The 18,958-nt window shown below is 46.8% G+C and overlaps 1 long non-coding RNA gene across 2 annotated transcripts in view; it reads left to right on the top strand.

Annotated features, from left to right (window-relative positions):
- The window catches only part of LOC128775303 (uncharacterized), a 304,966-nt gene that overhangs the window by 76,502 nt on the left and 209,506 nt on the right, over positions 1–18,958 (top strand). For both annotated transcript variants that reach the window (XR_008419935.1, XR_008419934.1), the window contains exon 3: positions 12,973–13,117. This is a non-coding gene — a long non-coding RNA (uncharacterized LOC128775303). The remainder of the gene's footprint in view (positions 1–12,972; positions 13,118–18,958) is intronic.

Raw genomic sequence — 18,958 nt, 5'->3', positions numbered from 1 at the left:
ACATGAACCATTCCTGAGACTGCCCTTTGGAAACATGTCAGCTACACTGAAGGGAGAAAGGAGTCAAGAGCACCGACTATCCTTTTCTATATTTTCAGCTGCATTTGATGGCAGCTCTCTCAGATGGTCTATTAACATTTGCAAGCTTGTCAGAGCATTTCTAGTTCAATAAAAGGGGAAGAACATGATTTTTTAAAAAATAAAGAAAAATTGAGCCCAAGAATGCCAGTGAATCTCCCCAAAGAAATCAACACTGGGTTGTCTAATGGCTCTGTGTTTGCCTCGCCTTCTAATTAGCTTGCTGCTCCAACCAAGGCATCCTTCTCCCCTGGGCCTCAGTTTCCTCATCTGTAGAAATTGGGAGGTTAGATTGCTAACGTTTCTCTGAGCTGTATAAAATAAAATAGAATAGAATAGAATAGAATAGAATAAAATAAAATAAAATAAAATAAAATAAAATAAAATAAAATAAAATAAAATACATGGAACCTCCAGTGATTCAAATTTGAATTCAGATTAGCCTTTCTTGGCAGTGGTTTTGACTCATGGTGAGTTTGCCATCCACCAAGACCCTTGGGCGGTCATAGTGGACTCCGGAGTGGCCACGTGAGTGCTCGCTTCACTTAGAGGGGAAGGGGTAGAAATTCACGCCAGGTATGCACGCTGGAGCATTTCCCATTAGGCTCCTTATCTCTTTACTATGGATTAGGGCTGCCGTGTGGAGTCCATCCAGTGGCTCATGGAGGTCAGTGATGCTAATGGTAAGATTGCCTGCCAGATGCCAAAGGTTAGGCTTTCCAAAGACTAGAAACAGGCTGACAATACCTCTCTCTTTCTTAAGGGCAAATTGGGTTGTCACATGAGAGTTGGGGAAAAAGTCAAGGTTTTGATGCAGAATCGTGGCTTTTATTTAGCTGTGAGATCCTACACAAGTTAGTCTCTGAGTCTGTAGAAAAAACTAGTAACACTTTCTCAATGTCAAAGTAGTGACAATGCTGTGAAATTTATAGCAGCTCACATCAAAGCAAAAAGTGCCAGCTCTAGTCATGCACACATCACCATTAGAGGGGAATAATGTACATACCTCATCCAGCCACATCAAGGAGTGTTAGTTTCCTTTCTGACTTGCCTTAATGACCCACTGGAAGCCTGACATCTTCATATTTATCTAAAATTTGAGAAATATTTGACACGTGTTTAGTTCTACCTCTTCCAACATAATATGTGTTTCTTACCTGCCAGCAAGCCCATTAGGTACATTTTTGAAAAAGTCAGCTGTGGACACTCTCCTGTTCAGTATATGTACTTTTCCTTCTAATTTCTATTACATCGATCGTACATGTTTTGATGTGCTAGCACTCTTTTGTAACTTTTTAAGAGATTCTTAAAGGATCAGTGAAGTTTTTTTTTTTTTTTATTTTTTTTTTAACGTTTATTTATTTTTGAGACAGAGAGAGACAGAGCATGAACAGGGGAGGGTCAGAGAGAGGGAGACACAGAATCCGAAACAGGCTCCAGGCTCTGAACTGTCGGCACAGAGCCCGACGCGGGGCTCGAACTCACGGACCGCGAGATCATGACCCGAGCCAAAGTCGGCCGCCCAACCGACTGAGCCACCCAGGTGCCCCAAGGATCAGTGAAGTTTTAAGAATGAAACACTGAACACCTAGGTGGTGTTCAACTATATTAGTAATTGCTAAGGTTCTTTTAAATCTCTCCTATTCTGCTTATTTGTCAAACCATTTTCGAATGAGTGGTGGCCAACACTCTCTTTGATCCCTGGGTGCTTCAGCATTCTGTTCCTAAGAGCGAGGAAGGACATGCTTTTATGTCACTGCAGTACAATTCAGGAAACTTAACACTGGTATAATACTATGACCTCATCTGCAGCCCACACTCAAATTTTGCTGATGATCCCAATAAAATAATGCATAGCATTTCCCCCTGATGTGAATTCCAAGTCAAGACCACGCAGTGATCTCTTGCTCCTCTGGATCTCTTTACTCACCTTTACCCCGGAGTGGACTCTCCTCAGTCTTTGCTTCTGTCTTCAGGGTTGTGTTGGATTGGGTTGTCCCAGAAGTAGAGGCTGAAACAGAGATTCAAATGCAGGGAGATATTTGGGAGGCAATACTAAGCAGTATGACTCAGAGGTGGGAGTGGAACAAGGAAGGGAAGGAAGCTGATATGATTGCGATCTCAAGCAAGTAACCAGCCTGGGCCTCCTATTCCAATCCTATGGAGCCTCATATTCCAATGTGGTGCCCTGGCAGACGGTGCAGAAAGGTGTCCCCAGGTTATCCCCTTCAGGAGATGGGAAAGTGGAAATTCTCGTCCTACTGGTCCAGGGGTGTTGGCCTCTCCAGCACTTCCAGCTGGCCCCCTGGAGTGGTCCAGCTGCAAGCACTGGAAAGGTGAGTGCCGAGGACATGGTGGGGAGGGCGCACTGACAGCGTCTGCTGCATTTACACTGACATTTTTGAAGTGCACAGGCCAGTTTTGTAGAATGTTCCTCAGGGTTGGCCTTCTTGTTTTCTCTTGTTTAAATTCAGGAGTCCTCTCTGCACATCGTATCAGAAGGCAAAGAATGCAGTGTGTCCTGTAATGGGTGATGTTAACTTTGATCACTTGGTTAACGTTATACCTGTCAGCTTTCTCCACTGTAGAGGAATCTGTTTAAGAAATAAATACTTTGAGGGGTGCCTGTGTGGCTCAGTTGGTTAAGCGTCTGACTCTTGATTTCAGCTCAGATCATGATCTTGAAGTTTGTGACTTTGAGCCCCACGTTGGGCTCTGCGCTGGCAGCGTGGAACTTGCTTGGGATTCTCTCTCTCTGCTTCTCTCTCTGCCCCTCCCCTACTCTCTCTCTCTCTCAAATACATAAACTTTATGTTAAAAAAAGAAATACTTTGAGACTGTGTACATATCCTTTCTCCAATAAACTCCTACTCAGCACTATTAACCTATGTGGTAGTTTATAAAATATGGCCCTAACCTCTTTGAGAGAATTCTCACATTCAGAGATGGGGTCCGTGTCCTTTCCTCTTGACTTGGAACGAGGCTGTGATCAGCCTTAAAGGTCATACCACTTCTGCCTTGTCCTCTTGGGCTGTTGGCCTCAGAAAAAGGGAGGTGCCCCGTGGGAAGCGTGGCCCCCGAGATGGCCATGCTGCGGAGGCTGCGCGGAGGCATTCAGGTCAACCGTTGAGCTGCTGGCCAACAGCCGGCACCAGCCTCCACCATGGGAAGCGAGCACCTTGGATGCTCCAGCCCAGGGGAGCCCTGAAAATGGCTGAAGCTCCATCCGACACCTGACTGCAACCACACGAGTGACTACAAGCAAGGACTGCAGACAAGCGCCTCTTGACTTCCTGATCTGCAAAATCATGAGCCAGATAGAATGGTTGGGTGAGCCCTGAGGTTTGGGATAACGGCTCTGCAGCAATAGTGACTGGTGCAACATCCATTGATGATTCTTGCCTGAGTCAATTAGTGCCTCGGTGGCGCTGACGGGCAGCTCCAGTGCTCTCGTTCTAATTGTATTACTCTCGCTGATACATCCTTCTTACTGCTGGCTTCCTCAAATCCTTTAAGGATCGCTTCTGCTTATCTTATCATTTCTCCAGGAAAAAAAAAAAAAGCCCTCTTGAGCTGAGACCAGAAAAAAAAATGGGAATCTATTTGTTATTAATCACTGACAAATAGTCTAGGGGCTACAGTGTCAGTTTCTTACAACGACATGACATTTTCGTTCTTCCCTTTGCTAAGAATTAATTGTAGATCTGCATCAGAAAACATGAAAGATCCTAGAAGAGCAATTTTTTTTTCTCATCACGCCGTCCTTACTTTGTCATATCAAATTCATGTCATTTTTCTCCATTGAAAAGAAGTTCTTTCTAAAATAGCACTTTCGAAGCACCGCGACCATAAAGAGAGAGCTAGATAGCCCTGCCCCTCCTCCTCCTCCACCGTTCCCACTGTGCGTCTGCTGCCCTAAGACACCGAGGCTGCCAGATGCAGCCTGACTGTGTCCTTTTCATGATGTGCGGCGGGCTATCTTTAGATGGGGCTGGCATGTGAAAGTGACCCCAAGTTAGGCTCCTTCGGTGAATCAGGCGGGAGGACGTGTCAAGATAGAAGGATTGGATGTTCAGAATCTCTTAGGAACACAAGCGGAAATAATAGATCTGGGTCTTAAAATAGCCAATGGGCTAAAATCACTGAAGAATCTCGAGGGGCGGGGGATATTTATCAGCTGGAAGAGGAGCGTGCGTATTATTTGGAGCAAACTAAGCACCATCTTCAGACTCTTCGCGTGCAAAAGCCAGGCTTCTGCAGGGCGGATACTTTTGGGCCTTAACTCCAGCAGGCAGATTTAAGGACCTACGTATTTAAGGACCTACTCCGTTCATTTTGGGGAGACAAAACATACACAAATATGTTGCCTTTTTCCTCTTTCTTTGCCTCTCTCTCCTCCACTCTCTGCCTTGAGCCAACCACTGACCCTTCCCATACCCTAGTTTCTTCCTCAGTAACATGGCTGTGCTGGTGGTGCCTCCCTCGTGACATTTATTTGAGGAGACGCCTAATCCTAACTCTGTGCCTGGAGCCTGACTGCCACAGGGTACACACTCCAGAGAGGCCGGCGCCTTATTTGTGGCTTCCTCCTGTTTTTACCTGGCTTCTCCCTCTCTGCCCAGGGATTAGGCACATACCTTCTAGGATCCAGAGTGCCTGGGTTCAAATCCTACCTCTGGTGATGCTAGTGCTGCGGCCCAGGGCAAGTTGCCCATATCTCTCTGTGCCTCACTTATCTTGTCTGGACAACGGGGTGATAACAGCATCGACCTCAGGGGGGCGTTGTAAGGATTACACGAGTTTACACCTGTAAAACATCCCTAGGCAGCACCACAGCCTTGACTCAAGGTGTGGGTAATATTACTCTCTCTTTATCATCATCATCATCATCATCATCATTATCATCATCATCTTTTTTGTAAAATATAGGGTCCTGGGGAGCTGAAAGGGTAATCTCATCCACTCTTCCTAAGCCTAAGGGAGAGTTGAGGCATTTTTACTTAGGAGGGAGGTGGTATGGTGTGGTAACCCGGAGCGGGCATCCTGACACTTCCTGTCGATTTCTGCTCCAATGTCAGCACCTCCTCCGAGATGCCTTCCCTGCTCACATAGCACTCTCTGTGGTATGAGATTCCCCTGTTTATTTGTTTGATCTTTGTTTACAGTTTCTCTCTCCCTACTAGAATTTGGCCCCCCAAGAGCAGCCCCTTGGCCCGTCGCATTCCTGGCACTTGCAACAGGTCTGGTCACCCAGAGGCAGTTGACAGACACATAATCATTTAATGACTGGAGACATGAATAAGTGAAAAGTAGAAAGCTCACTGTCATGGAAAGGACACTTCCCTTTTTTTTTTTTTTTTTTTTTAAGTTTATTTATTTAAGTTATTTCTCCATGCCATGTAGGGCTCAAACGCACAGCCCTGAGATCAAGAGTCACACGCTCCTCCAACTGAGCCAACCAGGCCCCCAAAGGACACTTCTCTCTTTTTTATTAGTTTTTTTTACATTTAAAACATTTTTTTAACATCTATTTATTATTGAGAGACAGAGAGAGACAGAGCATGAACAAGCGAGGGGCAGAGAGAGGAGGAGACACAGAATCCAAAACAGGCTCCAGGCTCTGAGCTCTTAGCACAGAGCTGGACGCGGGGCTCGAACCCACAAACCGGGAGATCATGACCTAAGCTGAAGTCAGATGCTTAACCAACTGAGCCACCCAGGCGCCCCTCTTTAAAAAAAAAAAAGTTCCTTTATTTTTGAGAGAGAGAGAGTGCTCAAGAGGAGGGGAGGGCCAGAGGGAGAGGGAGACCAAGGGTCCTAAGTGGGCTCTGTGGTGTCAGCAGAGAGCTCGATGAGGGGCTCAAATCCAGAACTGTGAGATCGTGACCTGAGCTAAGGTGGTCGCTTAACCGACTGAGCCAGCCGGGTGCCCCCCTAGGACACTTCTAATGTTTGTCTAACATGACTGGATTGTAAAATTCTTCCAGAAAAGTATGGAGTCTTATCGCTTATCGGAATTTCGGGATCCTTCCTCTGAGGGCGTGGCTAGTTCTGTGAAAACGTGCTGCACTGAGCATGACAGGTTTTCACTCAACCTACCCTTGTAACTGAACATAACATGCAAGTCCACACGCTCTGCTTACCGTGGGGCCTAAGCCATCTCCCCTCAGAGATTTGTCCCCTGCTCCCGGGGCCTTGTCAGAGAGAGCCCCTGACTCTCCAGAATGGCACGAATTCTCTTCCATTTTCCTTCTCTCCCTGAGTTGCTCACCTTGTGAGTTCTGTTCCCACCCCTCCTCGTCTAAGAGTTCTAGCAGCAGCACCTTCCCGTTGGAATGTGTCACTGATGCGCTGGGACCATCACCACCCGATCAGAAAGGTCCACCGGCAGCAAGGTGTTCTGGGTAGATATCAGATGACATGCATCGTGGTCCCTGCCTGTCCTGTCTCCGTGCTCGCTCCAGGCTCACACGTCCTTGCCCTGCTCTGTTGTCCCAGGGTCCTACTGAGCGGGACAAACACTTGGATTTGGATGCCCTAAAGGTCAGCCCCCAAACTGAGACCCAAATCAAAGTGTTTCCTTGAAGCCTCACCGCTCCTGTCCGTCTTTGTGCGCAGCCTCCCCCGCCTCGGCAGACAGGGGTACCAACCCCGCAAGGCTTGGCTTTCCCGCCAGCTTCCTGCTCTACCAGGGAGCCTCTGGAGGGCAGGGGCCGTACCTACCTGTGTTTGGCGCTTGGCCAGCCCTTGACGAATGTTTGTTGAATGCACAACTGAATACATGAGTGCAGGTTTTCTGTGTTCTAGAAACAAACCGACAAAACACTGCCTTTTGAGTTTGCAATCTTTATAATAGGAATGACACCTAATGATGTCAAAGTGCTCATTTTTGTCAGGCATCATGTTTAAGTGCTTTAAACCCATTAGCTCACTTAATCATCATAACAAGCTTAGGAGGTAGGTCTCTCTCTCTCTCTCTTTTTTTAATTTTTAAATGTTTATTTTTGAGAGAGAGAGAGAGAGCATGAGCAGGGGAGGGGGGGAGAGAGAGGGAGACAAAGAATTGGAAGCAGGCTCCAGGCTCCGAGCTGTCAGCACAGAGCCCGATGTGGGGCTCAAACTCATGAACCATGAGATCATGACCTGAGCCAAAGTCGACACTTATCCAACTGAGCCACCCAGGTGCCTTGGAGGTAGGTCTCTTATAATCCCATTTTAAAGATGGGAAAATAGAAGCAAAGAAAGGCAAACTTGGTTCCCCAAGGTCACATATCTGGTGAGGGGCAGAGCTGGGATTTGAACTATGGCAGCCTGCTTCCAGAACCTCAGCTCTTAGCTGCTGCAGGAAGCTTCCTTTTGGAGGAGCCCCAGAGGGAAAGACTTAACCAAATGTAGCAACCACAGGGCACATTTCACCGTCCTTCAAACCTGCCTGCAATTGCTAGTTTTATTCTTTCGCCTGTTTGATCCACAGTCATGGGAACCACAGGGCTGCACTCTCTCTCCTCTTGATCTGATCTCCTTATTTCCCGTTCTGATTTCAGCAGGCTCCTCAGACATCCCAACAGAGCTAGAGACGTCCTTCTCTGGCCTCCCACAGCACAGTGCTCGTAGAGTACATTTGCTGTGGGTCTGTGTCTAGATAATTACTTCTTTCCCAGCACACTGCCATGTCTGGGTGACAGGCGTCATCCACCCCTGGGATGTGTGTGCTCCTTCTGTTCAAGGTCTTGGATTTCCCGTGTTGTTTCTTCGGTACCGAGCACAGCGCCCGATGCCTATAAACATGCTCTGAGGGTGGGCACTGAATGGAGTTGTTGATAACCGGGGCCCTTTTCTTACAGTTTTTACAATTATTTATTTATTTATTTCTAAGTAGGCTTCATGCCCAGCATGGAGCCCAGCCCAGGGCTTGAACTCATGACCCTGAGATCAAGACCTGGGCTGAGATCAAGAGTCGGACGCTTAACCAACTGAGCCACCCAGGTGCCACCAGCGTTGTTCTTAAGAGCAGATGCGGGTTGGCTAATGTCTTCTGCTTTCTGGAGCTTTGGACAGATTGTTTTGTCCTTGAGTCTTCTCTGCCTGGACTCGCCGCGCTTGAAATATTGTCATTATTGAGGCATCCTTGCGAAATGAGGATTTCTTCCTGCAGGTATCCTTGGCGAAACAAAATATGTTTGTGGGAAGAGTAGTGTCTTAAATCTCTCGAACATTTGTGTGACTTGGAGGCATGCGTGCCGTCTGTGCCTGGAGCTCTGGGGACACGGGGAGAAAGGACGGGAAGCCGGGAAGGGACGTGGGTGTTGCTAAAGCGTGCGTCCCTTCGTTTCCAATTTCGCCAGGAGTCAGCCTCCATCTATATCTCTGTTAGCACTTCTAAGTAGCAACACAAGTCTTCCAGATGGCTGTGGAATTACTTGTAAGGCAGCCCGCAGATTCTTCTTGAAAAAAGAAAATTCTCATTAAAAGTGAATGAAAGCGTGAATTTTCAACATGTCCATTTGAAACTCTAAGAATTTCTAAGCGAGTTAGACTTGTGTGAAATGAGGCGCACTCAAAGCCCTTTAAAGCTCCGAAAGTCGATCCCAGCCAGCACGCCGTTCCGCCCGGTGTGGGCCCTACCGGGGGTGCTGGAGAGGCAGTCATGAAGGAGACGGGGCCCCTGAGCCCCAACAACTTGCAGTGGCCTCCAAAGAGCATCAGCCGCTTCCGGTATTTCCGAGGCGGCACCAATGTCTTCTTATGTTTAGCCATGATCGCGTGCAGAGGAACAGAAACACCATTTCTTTGCTGTTGCCAGGGATCAAATTATCTGTATCCTCTCGCTGGAAGGCATTTCATTATTCCATTAGACGTAAGGATGGTTGCACAAGTGGACAGAGAGAACTGCATCTTGCCCAACTGGACATTCACAAGGAGAGCACGATAGATTTTCTTGGTGGTGGTGACAGCGTCTGTAGAGCTCAGATACAAGAGGCCACGTGTTTGTGGCTTATGTAACAGATATTCTGGTACAGTGTCCCGTAGGCTGCCCTGGGGGGTCACCTGAAGACAGTCTCCCTCCACACTGATGACATCATAAGTCTGCGACTATAGAAGGGGGCTCTGTCTGTGTGCAGGACAGGTCAGAGTCAGAGCTTAAAGCCCAGGAACAGCCCTCAAGCAGGGAAGGAGGACATCTGGTAGGTGCACACTGTGCTTGCTCACCTCTGGGCAGCCCGCTTCTCGGCTGTCCTTCACGGTCTCCCAGAGGGTCCCCTGTAGGACCGAGCCCTGTCACTCACAGCAGTGACTCGCTCATTAGCACTGACTTCATCGGCTTTCCTACGGGCGCCGTTTCCCTTCTTCTCTCTTCGAGGAACCATCTTCCATATTTTGAGGAATCGTCTTCCAAAATAAGGTACCGGTACCAAATTCCCATCTCAGGGTCGGCTTCTGGGGTGTTGCAAACCGAAGACTGCTGCAGAATACTGAGGAGTTCTAAAAATGCCTGTGGCCGGTGGGGGTGGCTTTGAAGGCGATGGTTCGTTAGAACAAGGGGCCGAGGGCAAAGCCACTGGTGGCCCTGGGATAACAACCCTCACACCTGACACAGGGGTGACCCTTGTAGGCACCCTTGGTGGTCATAGCTTGTATAAAGAGCTGCACTGTCTCCACCTAAACCCTCTGCTTGGATCGCACGCAGGCACTCTGCAGGCAACACGGTCAGTTCTCCTGACCCTCAAAGTTATCTGCCCTGCCAGTCTCTCTCTGTCTCCTCCCCTTCCACACTTGTGTGGCATGACGTATAAGACTGTCAGCACTAAAGAATCAAGGGTTGGGGCACCGGTGTGGCTCAGTCGGTTAAGTGTCCAAATCAGGCTCAGGTCATGATGTCACCGTCTGTGAGTTCGAGCCCCGCATCGGGCTCTGTGCTGACAGCTCGGAGCCTGGAGCCTGCTTCGGATTCTGTGTCTCCCTCTCTCTCTGCCCCTCCCTGGCTTGTTCATTCCCTCTCTCTCTCAAAAATAAATAAATAAACAAAAAAACACTTAAAAAAAAAAGGATCAAGGGTCAACTGTTTTTACTCACTGGTGTATCCTCAGAAGATACACAGTGCCTGGCATATAGTACGTGCTCAATTATTACTTGTTGCTCCTTTCTGGAACATCGGACGCCCCACGGACAGCATCTCGCATGTCCCTCTCTGACTTCCTTTAACACAGAGCATTGGCCAGGGGTGCAGTAAGCCATTGCTCCAGTTAGACACATTTCCTCCAGGCCGGAGCTCCTCAAAATTTTGGAGTGTTTAAGATTCAGCTAGAGAGCTTGTTACAACCTAAACCTCTGGGCCCTGGGCCAAGAGATTCTGAGTCTGGTGTGCGCCCTGAGAGTTTGCATTTCTAGTAAGCGCCCATGGGATGCTGGCGACCACACTTGGACTACTGCTGCTCTAGTTTGCTGCCCTGACCTCAGCTGTTCCGTCACGTATCGGAAGCTGAATCGTTATGAGGGTGACATTCACTGCTTACAGCCATTAGGGTCTGGGACCAGCCACCTGTTCACACCAGCCGTGCCAGGGCCTTTCTGCACCCAAGTGCCCATGTGGGATCCCGGGAGAACCGAGTGGACTTCGATGGGCAGAGGTGCACTTGCATGGGTCTTAGATCCCGGCTGCTGTGTGATTGCATTCGTTTGCCAGGGTGGCTGTAACCAAATACCACCAACGATTACATTCTGATCTTTCTGAGGTTCAGTTACCACACCATGTTAATATCAGCTGACATGTACTTCCTGTTTTCCTTTCCAGGGTTCTTACCTCATTTCAGCCTCATGTTAATTCTGGATGGTGGGGTGGGGGGGGGGGGGTGGTGGTGGTGGTTTTGTCTGAGTAAGGAAGAAGCAGTAGTAAGGAGGCAGTACACCCAGCGAGTGGCTAAGACCATGAGCCCATCTTCTCAGCTGTGTCTTTCCCGGAACTGGGGTTATTGTCCATCCTGGCCTCGGACACCTGTCTTTTACTTACCTCTGGTTCTCTCCAGAGAGAACTGTTTCCTTCAGAAGGCATTTTGATGTGCTGTCTGATACCAAGGGCACCTCTCTGGGGCTGAATTTTAAGAGGATGAATCCTACTCTGGCCCCCTAAAGTGTCCAATTCCCTTTAGGTAAGACTTCTAGAATTTGGTACCCAAAGGGCCCGGAGAATCCCCTTGTCCCATCTGGACACTCAGCTGTTCTCTGGCAGCTGCAGTGGGTCCCTGAGACTCATGTGGCTTTGTGCCAGGCTGGCGCAATTGCATGGCTGCTGAGAGCTCCAAGGTCTATGCTCTGGGTGAGTCCAGTGGAATGACCCTTGTGTGCAAAGCCAGTGCTCCCTCCTTGCCCCATACATGCATCAGGTGGGACCCACTGTGCTGCTGAATCTGCCCCTGACACTGCTTCTGTCACTTCCTCTACCTTTCCTTCCTCGGTTACCTCTGTCACCACCACAGTGTGGGTCACCATCATGACTCACTGTGAAATAACCTCTTAGCTGATCTCTCCACCCTGTCGTCTGATCCATCGTGTGCCCTGCTGGCAAAAGCAACTTATAAAATGCAGACCTGTCCTTGATCATTCCTGTGTTTAAACCCTTTACAGACTCTGTATCAGGTATCCATTTCTATGCAACAAATGATCACAAACATAGTGGCGTAAATCAACATGCGTGTATTATCTCATGGTTTATGTGGGTTAGGAATCCGGGCACAGCTTAGCTGGAGACCCACCTGCTTCAAGGTCTCTCCTAAATCAGGGCTTGGGTCTCAGTTGAAAGCTGGACTAGAGAAAGATCCACTCTGATTTTACTCAAATTGTTGGCAGCATTCCGTCCTTACAGGGTTGTTTGACCGAGGGCCTCTGTTCCTTACTGATTCTTGGCCAGAATCAGTTCTCAGTTCTTTACCAGACGGACCTTTCCCCCATGGCCTCTTATCTCATCAAAGTCAGCAAGGAACAGAGTCTTCTAGCAAGAGGAGAGTCACAATTTTAAATATATCCGAGTCACGAAAGTGACATCTCATCACCTTTGCTGTATTCTGTTGGTTAGAAAAAAGTTGTTAGGCCACCACGCTCAAGAGGATGGGCGCCTGGGTGACTCAGTCGGTGAGGCATCCGACTTTGGCTCAGGTCATGATCTCACAGTTTGTGAGTTCGATCCCCACATCGGGCTCTGTGCTGACAGCTCGGAGCCTGGAGCCTGCTTCAGATTCTGCGTCTCCCTCCCTCTGCCCCTCCCCCGCTCATGCTCATGCCCACTCTCTGTCTCTCTCTCTCTCTCAAAAATAAATAAACTTTAAAACAGAGAGGTGGTCACACAAGGTTATGAATACCAAGAAGTGGGACTCATGTAGTCCGTCCTACAGTGTGTCCAACATAAGCTCCTGTGTAATAATGCCAAAACCCTCCACTGGGGCAGGAGACCTCAGTGATTACTCAGAGCGGTAACTATGCCATCAGACGGAATTAAGTTAGGGTTCTGGGTTGACCACTTGCTATGGGACTTTGGGAAGGTTTTCAACTTTCTGGGCATCTGTTCGCTCACCTGTAAAATGGGGATAGTAATACTACTTACCTTATAGTGCAGTAATGATAAAGGGAGATATTAAAATTCATACATGACCCAATCAAGGATAAGAGCCAAATGATGTGAGGGATTATTTTTCATCCACAGAAGACTCTCAATAATATATGTTACTCTTCCCTGCCAGATTATATTTATATGTTTTTTCCTTCTCCCATATTCCCTTAGGCTCTGGCCCTGATGAGTTCTAGGACATTTCCCTAATGTGCTGAGCTCTTTGACTGGCAGCATCCTTCTATACTTTTCTCACGGACCAGACTGTCATCCCCACTTCCTTCTCCCTCCTCCAGGAATCATCTGAGACATCATCTGTCTTGTGAAGCCTTCTATGACCTCAGGATATCCCCACCCCCATACCGGCTGTGGTCCCACAGCTCCCTCTACTTTGACTGTCTGTTTGGATGCCTGTTTTCTCCGTTGGATTCTGGGCAGCAGGTACTGTGTCTTTCCTTTTTGAGTTCTAGCCGAGAGTCTGGAACCTGTAGGTACTCCCTTTGTGTTTTGGGAAACACTTTTTTATGGTAAAAAGCATTTTATAGACATGATGTTGGTGAGGTAAGTAGGGTAATTGGCATGATTGAGATTCTGAGAAATTAGATGATTTTCCCAAGATCACATGGCAAACAGATGCCAGAGCTAGAGGCAAACCCAGATCTGTTGATTCCATGCAGAGTGCCGTTTTGGGAACAAGAAGCTACCAGGGGGCGAGGGGGAATGACATATAACACTTCTCTAAACCTGTTTTGTGGGAATAACACATTTTGTAAAACAAGAGAACTCTCAGAAAGCTCAAGGCCTGCTTTGTAATTGGTCAGTGAGTTGCCTGGCTATTTGGAATAACAAGCAGATGACCTTGTGCCCGGACCATCTGTACTGTTCTGGGGAGTTCTAAGGGAGTCTGTCTGCTGAGGCAGACACAGCTCATGAAAATGGTCAGATTTCCTCTGAATGGCTCAATTATTTCAGTTCTCTGTTGACTAGGAATCCATAACAAACCTGGAGAGACAGGGAAAGGAAAGCAGCTAAGCAGCCCGCCGAACAGCCCACAAGCAGAATAGCTCAAGTTCATGAGAGATTTTTTTTAAATGCAATTAACAAAACTCTTTAATCAGTTAACATAGTTATCTCATGAATGCCTCCGTTGATGAAAGTAATTTCACATGGTTTAGGGCTTGACGTTTTTCTTTTTTGCCAAATATCACTGGGTTTTAAATGTCAGTTCATTGAAATTTTTCTTTGTTCTGTTTTTCTTATTTCCTAAGTAACACCGGGGGTACCTTAATGGAACTTTATAAGAAACAAACAAGAGGCAAAACCACATGTCACAATCCCCGGTAAATCAGACTGTCTTTATTTGTCTTTGCTGCTGTTTAGTGTCCGTTGTGTCCATCCATCACTTTTACATTTTTGTCATTCCAATGTTGGTATAATTTCATACAAACAATCTTCTAGAAAAAAAATCTGGTAGAGTTCAGGCCTTTGAAAAGAGGTTTGGTGGTCAACAGTGGTCACACCAACATATTCAATGACTCGGTATATTGTACCATGGGACTTCATACCCTTAACTGGCATGCGTAGTTCTTTCTAGGCTGAGAACTGGTGGGTGTGGAAGCCAACAAGAGGTCTAAACATAAATGTAGTCAGTACCACTGGTAAGCACATTCGTCCCAATCACCGCTATTTTTGGAGTTATAAAATGAGCCGTGTACCCTATGTGAATTATCGCATCCAGTCCTCACAACAGCTTATTAAAGCAGTTTTTACAGATGAGGAAACTGAGGCTCACCTATGGTAAGTAACTTTACCAAGGCTATTTACAGCTTACTAAAAGGCCAGAGCCGGACTTAGAGAATCTTGGTCTGACCCATAGCCTCAGTGTGTGTCTAATAATCTGCCTCTACCCCCGCCCCCCCGCCCATCACCACTGTTGCCATTCTCACATCAAATTTCCCTATCCACTGAAATCATTCAGTATTGAGCTATTGATCACCTGCTATGTGCCAGGAAGTCCTCATGGTAGTTATGGCCCCTTTTGTCTGGAGTTGTCACTTCTTGTCACTCCCTTAGGAAATTAGTCACTGGAACTTTTATATGACAGCTCCTTTTTCCTGTGAATTACCATCACCTGCCCTCACCATGGGTGGACAGGCTTTGGAGCAGAAAGGGGGTCACTCTGAATATTGAGGAGTTGATGGTCCCTGAAGGACTAGAGATTCTGACAAAATTTAAAGGTATTCTCAGTTTTCTGGGGGAAAAAATAACAACTCAGCTTGTGCAACTAGAGATCTTCTTGGGCCTAGGACTACAGATACATGGCTAACAGCTGTGCACCCTTGGGACTCAGTCTGTCTTCCTCTGAGGCTCCATATCCTTGTCTTTAAAATGGAGGCAATGCTCATACTTATGAAGTAAGGATCAAATTATATATTTAATGTAGAGTGGTGAAAACATCAAGTTTTACATCAAGTACTTCTTGTCTATCTTAGAGGCCAAAACACTACAGCCTGAGAGACAAATCCATCCTCCTTGTTTTAGTAAATATGTTTTATTGGAACACCACTACACCCACTCCTTGTGAATTGCTTATGGCCGCTTTCTGTCTACAGTGGCAGAGTTCAGTTGTTGCCCACAAAGCCAGAAATACTTGCTATCTGACTCTTTGTGGGAAAAGTTGCCAATCTCTGCTTTATATGTTCAAGTTTTGTCAGCTAATTTACAGAGAGCTCATTTCTTATGGAAGCAATAACATGAGTAGAGTAACACATTTTGAGATAAGTGATTCTGATTCATCTCAGCCCTGGTCAATTAGTTTAACAGAGTTGTGATTGAAGACCTAATCCTGTACTTAGCACTGAGGCTTTGGTTCGGCAGAGACCTTGGAGACTGTATGTCTCATGGCGAATCAGGAGGGTCCTTGAGACAGATCTGAGTTTAGAAACCAAGGCTGTGTCCAATTTTCTTTGTGACTTGGGGGACGTCACTCTCCTCTCTTGTTCTGTTATCTGGAAACCCAGGTAATGATGCCTGAGGGTTTTTTGCAAGTTTAGGGATTTATGTAAGAATCTAGAACATTCCTGGAGCATAGCTGGCATCTGGTAAGTGGTGGCTGTAATTATAATGATGATTCTCCCCATCTTGGACTGAATAAAGACTTTGGGAAGCCATGTGAAAGCATTCGGCCCTTACAGAAAGCTCATAGGGGAGTGAGAAACGCCTGACCATAGGCAAAGGAGGAGAGACCGGGAACATCCCAAAGAACGAAGTTACAGAGACCTTTTCTTTGAACCATGAGGCCTTGGAAGGGTTGAATCTCGCAACACAGAAGTCTTCAGTGAGCTCACCTGGCTGCACAAGACTCACAATGGAGGGTGATCTGGGAGCAAAGGCTCCTGTTCAGGTCCGGATGGGGACAAGAGGAAGGGTAGATACATGTCTGCCTTTGTAATTCACATAGCTGTAAGAGATGTTTGCTTCTGTGAGCTGGAGTGGTGAGCAGTGAGATCCCAATCAGTGTGCATGCATTCATTCCACATATATTTAGTGAGCGCCTTCCACGCGATAGATACTTTGCTGGGCACCTTACAAACAGCAGTGGACAAGGTTTCCATGATCTGTATATTCATGGAATGAACATTCCGTGGGTGGGATACCCATCAAGGAGCCATTACAAGTGAGGAGTGCCCTGAAGGAAAAGTGCACAGGTGATGAAGGCCTATGACCCAGGGCCCTGATCTTATTCAGGGATTTGAGGAGGGCCACACACCTTGAGGAAGAAAGTGCTAAGGTGAGATGAAAAGCCCAGCAGGAGTCACCCAGGTGAGTCAGTGGGCATGAGCATCCTTTACAGACTCAGGGCATATGCAACATCAAAGAGAAGCTTGCAAGAGGTTGAGTTGAAAGAAACCCTCACCGGGAAGAAATGTATGTGTATAAGCCCTATCCATATCCGTTTATTTTCAAGATTTGGAAACAGAGATGTATTTTCACTGTAAAAGACCTCATTTTTTGCACCCTGAAATGTTCCAGTTTGTCCAATTTACATAACAAGGCATGTTTTCCGATACATTGCAAAACATATATTAATTGAAAAGGTTAATGTTGAAAAGGATTAATTTCTTCTTCCTTAGCAACACCGACCTAATTAAATCTTTCCAGAAGCAGATGGACAATTCTGCCCTCCAAATCGAGATATTTATGTAAATATCACTGAGCTAATTGATACTCAGCTGAATCAAAGGAAGGTAAACAATGTGCTTTCATGTTGTCAACAGTTGTGAGTTTGATTTACGGCATTAATGACTTCCTAGAATGAGCTATTATCAAGAGTAAAAGAGATTCTGGGATCTAATTTATTTTCTTGATTATTAGAAGTCACATTGAGAGTAAGCCCTGTTTACAGGAAGTATCTGAGTTAGAAAACGGGAACTTTGCCCAGGTCCCCTTGTTCCAGAGGCGAGAGCCTCTATGGAGGGGCCGTGGTCCTGAATGAGCGTTCAGCATATTGAACACAGGGGTTACACGAGGAGACCTCCTGTCATTAAATAGTGACTCTGGTGGGTCAAGACCACATGGACTGGGGAAGAGCTCGGACTGAGATTCCAGAGTTCTAAGCCCTGTGCTTGGCTTTTCCACCCTTAGCTATGTTTTTGGTGGGTTGCGACCTCTCAGTTCTCACTTGTCTCATATAAATGGGAGGACCAGCACCTGTTGGTTCATGCTCAGGACTATGTACATGGAAGTTATTATTACAGAGCTATTAATATTAGTATTTTGTTCCATCTCTTCTCCAGGCCATGCCAGCCTGCAGGTACAATGGTCACTCCATCCTCCCAGCCTCACTGACCACCCTTAGATCCTGAAATCTTTCCCTTCTTCAGGCCTTCTGGAATTCTCTTCCCCTTGCTCCATGCATGACTGGCTCCTTTTCAATAATTCAGGGCTCATCTTAAATGTCTCCTCTCAGAAAATTCTTCTTAATTCAAACTAAGTGGATGTTCTTCCCTATTTTTTCTCCATTTCCACATCTCGGTTTACTTTCATGTAACGTGGCATCATTTGTGGTAAAGTTACTTATTTCTTTGCTTTCTTGGTCAATGCCTGTCTCTCCTATTAGTCTGTAAATTTATTTTTAGGTTTCCCTCCTCACTCCCTTCTCCCCTGATCACGGCTCAGCTGGGATTTCATCCTCTGAGGGGGAAGTCTCCATACTCTGAGCATCCTCTGGGGGCTGACTACATCCTATTCCCATCTCTGTTCCTTCCTCTGCGCTAGACTAAGCAGTTGTGTAGGATTAGGGGTTTTAGGCATGCAATTTTGGGTTCAGATATCTCTCTGTCTCAGTTTCCTCGTGTATAGAATAGAAATAAACATAACACCTTCTTTATGGGGGTACACACATGCTTAAAATTGTTCCAGGCACATAATAAGCAATCAGTAAATGTTGCCCATTATTGCTTTTGTTGCTAGGATTTTTTTTTTTCTCTGTTTAGGGAGAGTGCTTGAGAAACCTGTCTTTCTCATTTCTGCAGAACTGTCCATGCTGTGCTCCTGTTCCCTTCCCCCACAGTCCAGCCAACCTGCCCTTTGCTTCTTTAAAACTGTCAGACCTAGATGGGATTGGCTACACCCATTTGGGACATGGGTCTCAAGTGGACCCGACGATCTCTTTAGGCAGCCAAGTGCGTTTGTTAAACAGACGGGAGCTGTCTAGTATCAAATTAAGATAAAATCTCTGGGTTCCATGAACTCCGTTTGCTATATCTGTTCTTCTTTGCCTAGGAACACCCATCCCTCAATTTTTCTGTCATCTTTTTTTGTGTTTCTACCTGTAGACCGACTCTCAGGATATTCCCCCCTCCCCCCCCTTAATTGGCCTTCTCTGCCTCTGATCTGCCTGAAGATGCTGCAGAAAGACAAGGAAGCTCTTTGTTCCCCTCATTGTCAATGTTCAGAGGGAACTGAGGAGAATTCTAAGTCCTTTTCTTGGCCTGATGTCACTGCGACCCTGCTGGCATTGAGGAGGCCCACTTGAGGGCACCGGGCTGGAGTCCAGAAAGGGGAGATGTGATTCATGCTGAATATCGGCTGTGAGTGTTACCTTTCTTGGGCCGCAGATGGGAAAACTGAGTCCCTGGAAGGTTGTGCCTCTCTGAGGTCAGGCAGCTAGCAAGGGGCAAAACCAAGACGGGGACAGTATAACAAGGGAGAACCAGTAGGCTCATTGGGCTGAGGCTGACCTATGACTCCTGTATGTAGGCACTGATTGACCTGGGGCAA

The sequence above is a fragment of the Panthera pardus genome, unplaced genomic scaffold (assembly GCF_024362965.1).
Source record: "Panthera pardus isolate Hobbes unplaced genomic scaffold, ASM2436296v1 HiC_scaffold_7, whole genome shotgun sequence".
In the NCBI taxonomy this organism is placed as follows: Eukaryota; Metazoa; Chordata; class Mammalia; order Carnivora; family Felidae; genus Panthera; species Panthera pardus.
This window is presented reverse-complemented; position numbering and strand designations above follow the sequence as displayed.